This window comes from Scyliorhinus canicula, chromosome 4 (genome assembly GCF_902713615.1).
Source record: "Scyliorhinus canicula chromosome 4, sScyCan1.1, whole genome shotgun sequence".
Taxonomy (NCBI): Eukaryota; Metazoa; Chordata; class Chondrichthyes; order Carcharhiniformes; family Scyliorhinidae; genus Scyliorhinus; species Scyliorhinus canicula.
The window spans coordinates 229,898,296-229,911,906 of record NC_052149.1 but is presented as its reverse complement, the minus strand read 5'-3'; positions in this window follow the sequence as shown (position 1 = coordinate 229,911,906).

Here is a 13,611-nt window from a genome sequence, read left to right as displayed (position 1 = left end):
CTCTGCACTTGTGGGCAGTGGTAACAGCTCCTGTCGGTACCACTGTGCCAATGCATTCTTTGATGGTCACCATGCAGAATGGTGGCTCATTTTGTGTATCAAAGATGTGGCCTCCTTCAGTCATCTGAATGTGTAGCTTGGCTGGACATTTGAGGATCGTGTCTTGATGCTGTTTGGTGTGGGCTCTTGGTTGATTGGAATGCTACACCTGTCTGGCTTCTGTTTGCGGATTCTCATGAGGCTGAATCACTTGTTTTGTTTGCTTTCTGCATTTGCATTTCCAATGTCTCCCAGTGTCACATGCCTTGCATTAACAACCACACCATTTTTCCATGTATGTGTGAGGTCACACCGCACGTTGCCCACTTGATTTGCCTGTATTGGCTATCATGACAATGGTGGATACATTACGCATAGCCTGCAGAATGTGTCTTCCCATTAGCATAACTTCATACTTGCTTTGCAGTATAATACTTCCTAAGGTGCAAATTTGATGAATAATATCAAGATGGCGCCAGAGAGTGGCGACTTCCTTCGAGCTCTCTCCCATAGATCCTCTTCCTACATCTCTTATAAACGCACTAACCTTTTAAAACTTAATTTTAACACTAACACTATCTCTAACCTTTGTCTTTTATTTTCACTTACAGGTCTGAAGTTCCTCCGACGTCCATGGGCTGGCCCACATGACCCGACCCGACCCAACAGGACTCCGCCAACAACCCGACCCTGGCCTCGACCTGGAAGTGGAAGAGGCCCGACCCGGAAGACCAACCCCGACCTCGCGTAGGACCCGACCCGGCTCCCGGAGCGCCCATCCCGGCCTCGGAAGCGACCCCAGTCCTCAGAGTGCCCGTTCCAGCTCCAGGATTGCCCGACCCGGCCCCCGACCACAAGACCTGGCACGACCGGACCTGAGGGGCTCGCCTACCAACCCAACCCAGAGAGATCCACCCAGCAAACCACCCGGACCCCCCCCCCCAGAGACCCCACGCGGGGACCCGAACGCAACAAAAGGTAAACCCGCCCTCACAAAACCCCGGGACATGACCGGTTTGCGAATATGTCCCCTTGGTGACCCCGAAATTGCCCGAAATTTGCGTTGCCAAACGCAACGACTTTCCTTCCACAATGTCAAACTTTCCTCATCGGAGCCCGGGACCATCCAGCCGCAGCCGCCAAGCGAGGAAGCAAGGGAAATGCAGCAGTCTGTAGGCGAGTATAAAACAACGCGGTTCCAGGACTCCTCTCCCCGGCATTCTCCTGGCAAACATCCAAGCGATCGAAAACCAGCTGGACGAGCTTAATGCTAGACTTTTCTCCCAGAAGGAAGTCAGAGACTGCTGTGGGCTCTGCTTCACGGAGACGTGGCTCACCCCTGCCTCACCGGATGGACCGCACGGCATCATCAGGCAAAGCAAAGGGTGGAGGGGTTTGCCTCCTCATCAACTCCTCCTGGTGCTCCGACCAGGTGACCCTGGTGAATTACTGCTCCCCAGACATGGAATATCTGACCGTGTAGTAGTGCCCGTACTACCTTCCACAGGAATTCACTTCTGACATCATCATGCCGGATTACATCCCGTCCCAGGATGAAGTGAAGAAGGTGCTTGATGAATTATACACCGCTATTAATAACAGTGAAACAGAATACCTGGAGGTCCTGTTCATCGTGGTCGGGAACTTCAACCAGGCCAACCTCAAGAGCATACGGCCAAAATTCCACTAACACATCTCAGATAGTGCTCCTTCTCCCGCCATACAAGCAGAAACGTTAGCGGGAGAATCGGGTTAAGAAGGTTGGTTAATGCTGGTGCGAGGCAACAGAAGAGCTCCTATGCGACTGCCTGGAGTCAGTGGACTGGTCCATATTCAAGAACTCAGCGGTCAACCTAATCGAGTATGCCACCACCGTCACAGACTTCATCAGATTGCGCGTGATAGAAGGTAGTACGTATGTTCCCCAACCGGAAACCATGGTTTAAGCAGGAGATCCACTAGGAGAAGGCTAGGATTGAGGCGTTCAAGACAGGTGATTCTGACTTCTGACCTGTACAAGAAATCCAGGACAGCACGACGGCGCAGTGGTTAGCACTGCTGCCTCAAGGGGCAGCACGGTGGCACAGTGGTTAGCATTGCAGACCTGGGTTCGAATCCCGGCTCTGGGTCACTGTCCGTGAGGAGTTTGCACATTCTCCCCGTGTCTGCGTGGGTTTCACCCCCACAATCCAAAGATGTGCAGGGTAGGCAGATTGGCCATGCTAAATTGCCCCTTAATTGGAAAAAATAATTGGGTACTCTAAATTTCTATATTTTTTTAAAAAGCACTGCTGCCTCACGGCGCCGAGGTCCCAGGTTCGATCCCAGCTCTGGGTCACTATCTGTGTGGAGTTTGCACATTCTCCCCGTGTTTGCGTGGATTTCGCCCCCACAGCCCAAAGATGTGCAGGTTAGGTGGATTGAACACGCTGAATTGCCCCTTAATTGGAAAAAATGAATTGAGTAGTCTAAATTTTAAAAAACAAAATAAATCCAGGTACGACGTCAGTGAAGCCTCCAGTGATGCCAGGCGACAATATCAGACTATGTTACAGTCACAGACTAATGACACGGACTCTCGTTGGTTGTCGCAAGGCTAAAACAACACAGCGGGCTACAAAGCAAATCCGAGTAGAATCTCTGGCAGCAGAGCACCCCCTCCCCAATGAACACACTGCATTCTATGCTCATTTTGAGCAGGAAACCAACAAACCGTTGTCAACTGCCCCAACAGCCTCGGACACACCCATACCTTCTGTCACAGCCTCCAATGTCAGAGTGGCCTTTGTGAAAGTGAACCCTCGGAAAACAACGGCTCCTGACGGAGTTCCTGGTCGGGCACTCAGATGCTGCGCAGACCAACTGCTGGGTATGTTCGTGGACATCTTCAACCACTCCCTACTCCATTCTGAGGTTCCCACCTGCTTCAAGAAAACCACCATCATACTGGTGCATAAAGACCCAGGCAACATGCCTCAACGACTACCGTCCGGTGGCCTTGACATCTATCATTATGAAGTGCTTCGAGAGGTTGGTCATGAGACACATCAACTCCATACTCCCAGAATGCCTTGATCCACTGCAATTCGCATACCACCACAACCGGTCCACAGCAGGCGCCATCTCCTACACCTATCCCTGGAGCATCTCAACAACTAGGATTCCTACGTCAGACTCCTATTCATTGACTACAGCTCTACCTTCAAGCTCATATCCAAACACCAAAACCTAGGACTTGGCTCCTCCCTCTGCACCTGGATCCTCAGCTTCCTGACCAATAAACCCCAATCAGTAAGGATAAACAACAATAGATCTTAATACCGGGGTCCCTCAAGGCTGTGTACTTAGCCTTGCTTTGTGAAAATCAGAACATTTCAAAACCTAGACTGGTCTAGGGAAAGGAATATCGGTGTCGCTCGCTGGTGACCTGATTTTGATTTTGAAAAGGTGAATGTTCTCGTGCTCCAGTTTGAGTCCCAGGGAGGGGAGGCGGAGGGCGGTGCAGTAACGGGGTCCTAACGGGCATGAGGGTCGATAGGATCGGCTGAGGTTCTTCCTGCAGATTCAGAGGCGTCGGGCAAGGTGGCCAAATCCTCAATGGAGAAAATACCCAGCAAGAAGCTGTGGCTGCTCCTGCACTACGTGGGAATCATTCTCAGTTACTTTAAATCCTGGATTTTACAACAGACGATGTAAGTGCTTAGTGCCCAAGACAGAGCGCAACCAGTGAAAATAAGCCATTCAATGATCATACGCAAAATATCCTTCCACCAAGGATTGAAGATTCATATGCATCTGCATCTTTTATGTGTGGCCCTGGACAGTGCATTTTCATAGATAGGAGGACATCAATCTCTGCTGCGCATGCCTCATCCTGTCCTCACTCAATTCTGGCATAAATTCAATGCACCAGGAGCTACAGCGTAGTGGTTGTGAACAGGAAAACTAGGATGATTTTCCTTCCCTCCCTTGCCTAGGGCAAGAAAACATTTGTGTCCTAAACATTGCGTTGAACTGGATAGACTTAGAAAGCGAATGTGGAGTTCTTCCCGAAGAACAGCCAGTGTGGGTCCCAAAGGCCGGCCAATGTGGGTCCCAAAGATCAGCCAGTGTGGGTCCCAAAGGCCGGCCAATGTGGGTCCCAAAGATCAGCCAGTGTGGGTCCCAAAGGCCGGCCAATGTGGGTCCCAAAGATCAGCCAGTGTGGGTCCCAAAGGCCGGCCAACGTGGGTCCCAAAGATCAGCCAGTGTGGGTCCCAAAGGCCGGCCAATGTGGGTCCCAAAGATTGGCCTGACAAATATGGGTCTACTTTCTCGCCGTGTGTGCGTGGGTTCCCTCCGGGTGCTCCGGTTTCCTCCCACAATCCAAAGATGGGCAGAGGTGGATTGGTCATGATAAATTGACCCACAGTATCCAGGGATCTGTAGTTTAGATGGGGTTGCGGGGATAGGGCAGAGGAGTGGGCCTGGTTAGGGTGCTCTTTCAGAGGGTCGGCGCAGACCCGATGGGCCAAATAGCCTTCTTCTGCACTTTAGGAATTCTATGGTTACTTTTAAAAATAAATTTAGAGTACCCATTTTTTTTCCAATTAAGGAGCAATTTAGCAAGGCCAATCTTCCTACTCTGCACATCGTTGGGTTTTTGGGGGGTGAGACCCCCATATACGGGGGGGGGGGGGGATTTGTAAACTGCATGTGGACAGTGACCAGGGACTGGGATTGATCTCGAGTCCTCAATGCCTTGAGGCAGCAGTGCTAACCACTGCAACACCACGCGGCCTTTCTATGATTTTATTCTAATTGAAATTAACTATAACTTTGTAAAAATACCTGAAGCCTTTGGCTGACCAACAACATCAATCACTGGGTTTGTAACTTTAAATACAATCAACTTTTAATACAACGAAGACCAAAGATGTGTGGGATAGGGGCACTGACGTGCTAATTGCCTCCTAGTGTCCAGGGATGTGCAGGTTAGGTTGCAGTGATTGGACCCGGGAGTGGGCTTTGGGTAGAGTGCCCTTTCGAAGGGTCAGTACAGACTCGATGGGCTAAATGGTCTTCTTCAGCACTGTAGGGATTCTATGAACTGTAATTAAATAATAGCAAATACCAACTGGTTAACTGTTATCTAATGTCTAATCCCTCCTCTTTAACTCAGTCCCACCCTCTACACACATTCACACACACACACACAAGACAAACACAGAGAGGAAAGAGGGGTATTACACTAACACTAAAAGTAAGAGGATAAGAGACTGTTTCAGATGGATGTCTCCCGGTTAGATCTTTCTTCAGTCCAGGCCTCTAGTTGGATGTTGTTGCTTTCAGTCTGTAATGGTTTTTTGTCATGTGAGAGTACCTTTAAGAAATGGGTGTTTATCAAATAGCTGAAGTGGATGTACCTTTAAGAAATGGGTGTTTATCAAATAGCTGCAGTGATGTCAGAGTGTGGGTGGAGCTGGGCTGTCTGTCTGCTTTTACTTTAGTTTTTGAGCTGGCAGCGACAGTGTGTGTTTAGTTTCGTTTTCAGAGTTGGAGCCGCATCCAGTCAAACAAGGTGTAATTTTGATCTCTCCTCTGCATGAAAAGAATGTCTTCAGATCACTTACTAATTTAAAAGTGATAACTGCTCTCAGTAGAGAATTTAAACTTGATGTCTTTGTTAAAGCGGGTATTTGTCTCGTGGATGTTGCTGGGAAAGATTAAGGGTTACTTATAGAGTACTGTATTCTTTGGGGGGAGTATTTGAGTTGATAGTTGCTAAGATGTTTACTGTGTGTTTATTAAATGTTAACTGGATTCAGAGAATAAACATTGTTTTTGTTTAAATATACTTTCGATCTCTGTTGGATCACACCTGTACAGTGGGCCCTTATGCTCCCCATAACCACAATCCATTAAAAGCTGTGGGTCAGGTGAACTCCATGATACACTTTGGGGTTCTCTAAACCCTGGCCCGTAATATTTTCACCATACATTCATCAGGGTCGCGAGACGTCTCGACAGACCCAGAAACACCAGGCAGGAAACATGATAATGATAATCTTTATTAGTGTCTCAAATAGGCTGACATTAACACTGCAACAAAGTGAAAATCACCTCGTCGCCAGAGTTTGGTGTCTGTGGTGTGCACCAGATAGTACCCCAGAAGCCTCTTTGCTAAAGTGCCCAACCGAGGTGAGTGTCTATGTGATGGTGGAGGGTGTTGGAGATAGCTGTGACGGGAAGTTAGTATCGTCCCGAGACTTGGCGCTCCGGGGTAACTCGGGCTGCGGTTCAAGGGCTCTCGTCACTGTCCGCCTCCTCTTCCCCTATGGGGTGTTGGTGGTCCTGGTGGTAGGGGTGGGGTGGGGGTGGGGGCTGGTGACACATGTGCCATGGGGAACCTCAATTCAGCAGGCTCTCACTTGCTTGCCCGATACCGACCTCTGCCTCGGCGACTGCGCTCTTTCCGGGCCCACCGGTCAGGTGCAGAGCCCGCTGCTCCGCTGCGGTGATGGTCCAGCAGGTCCAGGTCCCTCTGGTCTTTTCCCTCTCCCTACGGTTGTGGGCCGCCTTCTCCTGAGGAGGAGAGACAGAAAGCGCACACGGTTAGGCAGTCGGACACATGCAGCACAGGGGTGGGTAACTGGTGGACTTTGCAGCCAGGGCACCTGGCCATGGTGGCTGGTGTGGGTGTTGGCATATGGTGCAGGGTGGGGAGCGCGCACACCGCTGGTGGGTGGTGTCTGGTCGCCCTCCGAGGAGGACTAGGTTACGGGTGTTTGGGACGGGGATTAGTGCCAGGGGCACAGTGCTGCCTACTCACGCTGACCGACCTGAGGTGGTTGTGCAGTTTTTTGCGGCACTGCTGGCTGGTCCTTGCTGTGGGGCCCACAGCGCTCACGTGTGCCCGGGCCCAGCGTACAGTGGCAGGTGGGGCAGCCTCCTCCCCACCCCAGGGTACAGGGTAGCCGGCCTCCCCTGCACGGCGTCCACAAGGCCCCGGGCTCTGCGTCCGCTCTTCCTGCTGCCACCTTGTTGCCTGGGATGAGTGTCTGTGTGGGGAGTGGGCAGCCAATATACAACTGCGGCAGCCAATCTCGCAAGTGTCAATCCTGACCGCGGCAAATCCGACACCGTTTCTCATTGAAATCCCTCGTGTCCCACGTGGCGCCAATGCTAGCCCATTAGCGGTTGTTGAATTGTTCCGGGAGCGGCGACAATTTTGCTGTCGTAGAATTCCACCGACCCTGTCCTGGCATCAAGACTTGGGGCGGGATTCTCCGCCGGCGGGATGCTCCGTTTTGCTGGCAGCCCGGGGGTTTCCCGACGGCGTGGGTCTGCCCCACAATGGGAAACCTCATTGACCAGCCGGCGTAAAGTAACATCCCGCCAGCGGGGTGAAACAGAAATGTGGCGTGGCGGGAAGGGGAATCCAGCCTTAGTCTCTGAAACGGCGAATCCCGTCCATTGTGTTTAGTTTTAGTAAGTTGATGTAATTATTGGGAGGAGCTGAAGATGATGTAATTATTGGGAGGAGCTGAAGATGATGTAATTATTGGGAGGAGCTGAAGATGATGTAATTATTGGGAGGAGCTGAAGATGATGTAATTATTGGGAGGAGCTGAAGATTATGTCGTTATTGGGAGGAGCTGAAGATGATGTCGTTATTGGGAGGAGCTGAAGATGATGTAATTATTGGGAGGAGCTGAAGATGATGTAATTATTGGGAGGAGCTGAAGATGATGTAATTATTGGGAGGAGCTGAAGATGATGTAATTATTGGGAGGAGCTGAAGATGATGTAATTATTGGGAGGAGCTGAAGATGATGTCGTTATTGGGAGGAGCTGAAGATGATGTCGTTATTGGGAGGAGCTGAAGATGATGTAATTATTGGGAGGAGCTGAAGATGATGTAATTATTGGGAGGAGCTGAAGATGATGTAATTATTGGGAGGAGCTGAAGATGATGTAGTTATTGGGAGGAGTTGAAGATGATGTAGTTATTGGGAGGAGCTGAAGATGATGTAATTATTGGGAGGAGCTGAAGATGATGTAATTATTGGGAGGAGCTGAAGATGATGTAATTATTGGGAGGAGCTGAAGATGATGTAATTATTGGGAGGAGTTGAAGATGATGTAATTATTGGGAGGAGCTGAAGATGATGTAATTATTGGGAGGAGCTGAAGATGATGTCGTTATTGGGAGGAGCTGAAGATGATGTCGTTATTGGGAGGAGCTGAAGATGATGTAATTATTGGGAGGAGCTGAAGATGATGTAATTATTGGGAGGAGCTGAAGATGATGTAATTATTGGGAGGAGCTGAAGATGATGTAATTATTGGGAGGAGCTGAAGATGATGTAATTATTGGGAGGAGCTGAAGATGATGTAATTATTGGGAGGAGCTGAAGATGATGTCGTTATTGGGAGGAGCTGAAGATGATGTCGTTATTGGGAGGAGCTGAAGATGATGTAATTATTGGGAGGAGCTGAAGATGATGTAATTATTGGGAGGAGCTGAAGATGATGTAATTATTGGGAGGAGCTGAAGATGATGTAATTATTGGGAGGAGTTGAAGATGATGTAATTATTGGGAGGAGCTGAAGATGATGTAATTATTGGGAGGAGTTTAAGATGATGTAATTATTGGGAGGAGCTGAAGATGATGTAATTAATGGGAGGAGTTGAAGATGATGTAATTATTGGGAGGAGCTGAAGATGATGTAATTATTGGGAGGAGCTGAAGATGATGTAATTATTGGGAGGAGCTGAAGATGATGTAGTTATTGGGAGGAGTTGAAGATGATGTAGTTATTGGGAGGAGCTGAAGATGATGTAATTATTGGGAGGAGCTGAAGATGATGTAATTATTGGGAGGAGCCAGGGGATGAAGCAGTCAGGTGATCGGGTTTTTTTGAGTTCAGTTTGGCTCTGTCGGTTAACAGACTAGCTTCTTTTCCCAAAGCAGTTTAGTTAAAGATTTGCCTGTGTACAGAGCAGGAGCAATTTCTCAGGCTGGTAGTTTAAACCAGGCATTGTCAAACTCAGGGGCGTTACCCCGCGGGTGGGTCATGGGCGGGTGTTGGGAGGGTTGCGGAGCCTTCTGTCGTGGCGCTCCCGATCGTGCAAATCCGCGCGCAACAGCTGCAGCAGCTGGCGTTTAATAATGTTGGCTGCGAGCGGCCTTCAAAATGGCCAGGAACAGATGGAAAAAATGCAGCCGCACTGCGCATGCATGCCTGATCATTGGGCACGCATGCGCAGTGTGGCCACATTTTTTTAAAATATGGTCGCAGCTTTTTTTTACAAGTTCAGGGGACCAAAGGGACCCAAAACCACTTCCTCCAGTTTTGACAGCAACCAACAAGGTAAGAGAAAATGTTGGGTCGCGCAGGTCGGCCAGCGTGGGCCGCAAAGGGTGGCCGGCGTGGGTCGCAAAGGTCGGCCGGCATGGGTCGCAAAGGTCAGCTGGCGTGGGTCACAAAGGTCAACCGGGTTGGTTTTTCCCGAAGGTTGGCCGGTTGGTAAAAATGGGTCCCCGGAAAAAAAAGTTTGAAAAACACTGGTTTAAACAGTAGTTTGAGACCAGCAAGAATCTGCAGCTGGTTCCTGAAGGATCTCTCTTTCTCAAAGTGGTTTATCCATACATCCTTTTACAGTGAGTATTCCTGCTTTGACTATCTATGCAAAAGTGGATTTTGACCTGAGCTGGGTTTTGCTTGAGTGGAGATAAAGATAGCAGTTTGGAGTTAGTTTCATTGTCATTGTTAAGCATTGTAATACTGTGTGACTAATCAGTGAGTTTCAATATACTATATCCCTATTTGTGCGTGTAATCACTCCAGGAGCGAAGTATTCTTTCCTCATAGACTTGTAAATTTAATAAAATATTGGAGGTTTTGTCCAGTATCCTAGCAACTGTTGGGGTCTGGTCCAGGATCACAATAGTCCCCAAGGATTGGTGATAAGACCACTGCTCTTTCTAATCTATGTTAATGATCTAGACGTTGGTGTACAGGGCATGCAGATGATACAAAACTTGGAAACGTTGTGAACCATGAGGAAGAGAAAACTGAGATGAGGAAGAATTTCTTCAGCCAGAGGGTGGTGAATCTGTGTAACTCTTCCCCACAGAAGACCTTGGAGGCCAAATCACTGAGTGTCTTTAAGACAGAAATAAATAGGTTCTCGATTGATAAGGGGATCAGGGGTTACAGGGAGGAGAATGGGGGTGTGAAACATATCAGCCATGATTGAATGGCGGAGCAGACTTGATGGGCCGAGTGGCCTAATTCTGCTCCTATGTCTTATGGTCTGATGGATGAGAAAAATGGGCAGCACAGTGGTGCAGTGGTTAGCATTTCTGCCTGACGGCGCCAAGGTCCCAGGTTCGATCCCGGCTCTGGGTCACTGTCCGTGTGGAGTTTGTACATTCTCCCCATGTTTTGCGTGGGTTTCACCCCCACAACCCAAAGCTAATTCCCGGTGGATTGGAAATTAGCAAACGTGACGCCACTGTTTAAAAAAGGAGGTAGGCAGAAAGCAGGAAATTATAGGCCAGTGAGCTTAACTTCGGTAGTAGGGAAGATGCTGGAATCTATCATCAAGGAAGAAATTGCGAGGCATCTGGATAGAAATTGTCCCATTGGGCAGACGCAGCATGGGTTTGTAAAAGGCAGGTCATGCCTAACTAATTTAGTGGAATTTTTTGAGGACATTACCAGTGCAGTAGATAACGGGGAGCCGATGGATGTGGTATATCTGGATTTCCAGAAAGCCTTTGACAAGGTGCCACACAAAAGGTTGCTGCATAAGATAAAGGTGCATGGCATTAAGGGTAAAGTAGTAGCATGGATAGAGGATTGGTTAATTAATAGAAAGCAAAGAGTTGGGATAAATGGGTGTTTCTCTGGTTGGCAATCAGTAGCTAGTGGTGTCCCTCAGGGATCCGTGTTGGGCCCACAATTGTTCACAATTTACATAGATGATTTGGAGTTGGGGACCAAGGGCAATGTATCCAAGTTTGCAGATGACACTAAGATGAGTGGTAAAGCGAAAAGTGCAGAGGATACTGGAAGACTGCAGAGGGATTTGGATAGGTTAAGTGAATGGGCTCGGGTCTGGCAGATGGAATACAATGTTGACAAATGTGAGGTTATCCATTTTGGTAGGAATAACAGCAAACGGGACTATTATTTAAACGATAAAATATTAAAGCATGCCGCTGTTCAGAGAGACTTGGGTGTGCTAGTGCATGAGTCACAGAAGGTTGGTTTACAAGTGCAACAGGTGATTAAGAAGGCAAATGGAATTTTGTCCTTCATTGCTAGAGGGATGGAGTTTAAGACTAGGGAGGTTATGTTGCAATTGTATAAAGTGTTAGTGCGGCCACACCTGGAGTATTGTGTTCAGTTTTGGTCTCCTTACTTGAGAAAGGACGTACTGGCGCTGGAGGGTGTGCAGAGGAGATTCACTAGGTTAATCCCAGAGCTGAAGGGGTTGGATTATGAGGAGAGGTTGAGTAGACTGGGACTGTACTCGTTGGAATTTAGAAGGATGAAGGGGGATCTTATAGAAACATTTAAAATTATGAAGGGAATAGATAGGATAGATGCGGGCAGGTTGTTTCTACTGGCGGGTGACAGCAGAACTAGGGGACATAGCCTCAAAATAAGGGGAAGTAGATTTAGGACTGAGTTTAGGAGGAACTTCTTCACCCAAAGGGTTGTGAATCTATGGAATTCCTTGCCCAGTGAAGCAGTTGAGGCTCCTTCATTACATGTTTTTAAGGTAAAGATAGATAGTTTTTTGAAGAATAAAGGGATTAAGGGTTATGGTGTTCGGGCCGGAAAGTGGAGCTGAGTCCACAAAAGATCAGCCATGATCTAATTGAATGGCGGAGCAGGCTCGAGGGGCCAGATGGCCTACTCCTGCTCCTAGTTCTTATGTTCTTATGTTCTTATGTGCAGGGTAGGTGGATTGGCCATGCTAAATTGCCCCTTAATTGGAAAAAATGAATTGGGTACTCTAAATTTATTTTTATAAATGGATGAGAAATAGATTAGCCATGATTGAAAGGCGGAGCAGACTTGATGGGCTGAATGGCCTAATTTTGCTCCTATATATTATGGTCTTATGATCTATGACATTGTAGAATTTGAAAAGAATGTATGCAGGTTGGTGGAAGAGGTGGACCAGTGGACGATGAAATTTAATGCAGCAAAGTGTAAACTCATTCATTTTAATAGGAAGAACGCAGAGAGAATATAAAACATATATTCTTGGAAAAGAGAGTTTGTCAAAGCTTTTCCTCGTGCACTCATCAAGACAATCGTAAGAATCCCAATGTCATGGGAAACAACAACAGTATGCTGGATGAGAACAGAGTGCTGATTGGTTGGCAAGTAAACTCTGATTGGTAGAGGCGTTGCCATGGGGAACGCACCAATTGATGGTGTCTGACAGTCAACTGCCAAGCATTGTGTGAGGTTTGAACAAAGCAGCTTGACTCTGATTGGTCAAGGCATTACCCTGTGGAATGAACCAGAAAATGGTCATCACTTATTTTGTTTAGCCACAGCAGGCGCAATGTGTGCACATGTTCTTTCTGTCTGCTGTTCGGGGCTTTCAAGAGGGAATTGGATGTTTATGTGAAAAGGAAGCATGTGCAGAGTTACGGGAAAATGGCACGAGGTGAGTTGCTCCTTCGGAGGGCTAGAACCAACACTGTGGATTGAATTCTCTGTGCTGACACCATTCTATGTTTCTGTTTCAATGTAATTATTGAAACTTAGAGCACAGAAGAAGGTCACCCAGGTCATTGTGCTAATCTTGGCTCTATGAAAGAGCTATCCCATTAGTAGTCACCTTTCCCCAGAGCCCTGTACAATTTTCCTTTTCAAGTATTTATCCAATTGCCTTTTAAAAGTTACTGTTGAATCTGCTTCCCTTCCAGCTCACCGTGACGTGCTACTTTAAAAATAACCTCTCCTTATCTCCCTGCTGGATTTTTAAAAACAATTATCTTCAGCCTGTCTCCTCCGCTCACTGACTTCTCTGCCAAGGGAAATGAATTTGTGCTGTCTGCTCAATTCAGAACCCGACAGAAATGATAAAAGGATAATTCAGAATCTATAGTGGAGTCCATGGGATTTGATAGTGGCTCGTTAGACCGCTTGCCAATCAGAAGAGACGCCTGCCAACCGCCAGGGGCGTGTTACATCTCAGACCCTTTCAAACTGCGTAGGGCAAGGGCAGACTCGATGGGCCCAATGGCCTCCTTCTGCACTGTAGAGATTCTATGATTCTAAGAGGCTCGACGGGAAATTGTAAAAACTATGAATGCAAGGAGTGGGGGGGGGGGGGGCATGGATTACAGATTGAACGTGAATGAGTGCAAGGGAATGTTGATAAGCAGGCACCTGACACTGGAGGTGAAAGTTGGAGTCAACGGAAAAGTCCTGGAACAAGTGAAAAGGTTCACTTAACTCGTGCAGCTTATCACGGACAGAGTGAGATAGTGAGTGGTTTCCGGTGACATCACCCTCCTCGTTGTTGGAGGGGGCGTTGTCAGTGATGGGGTT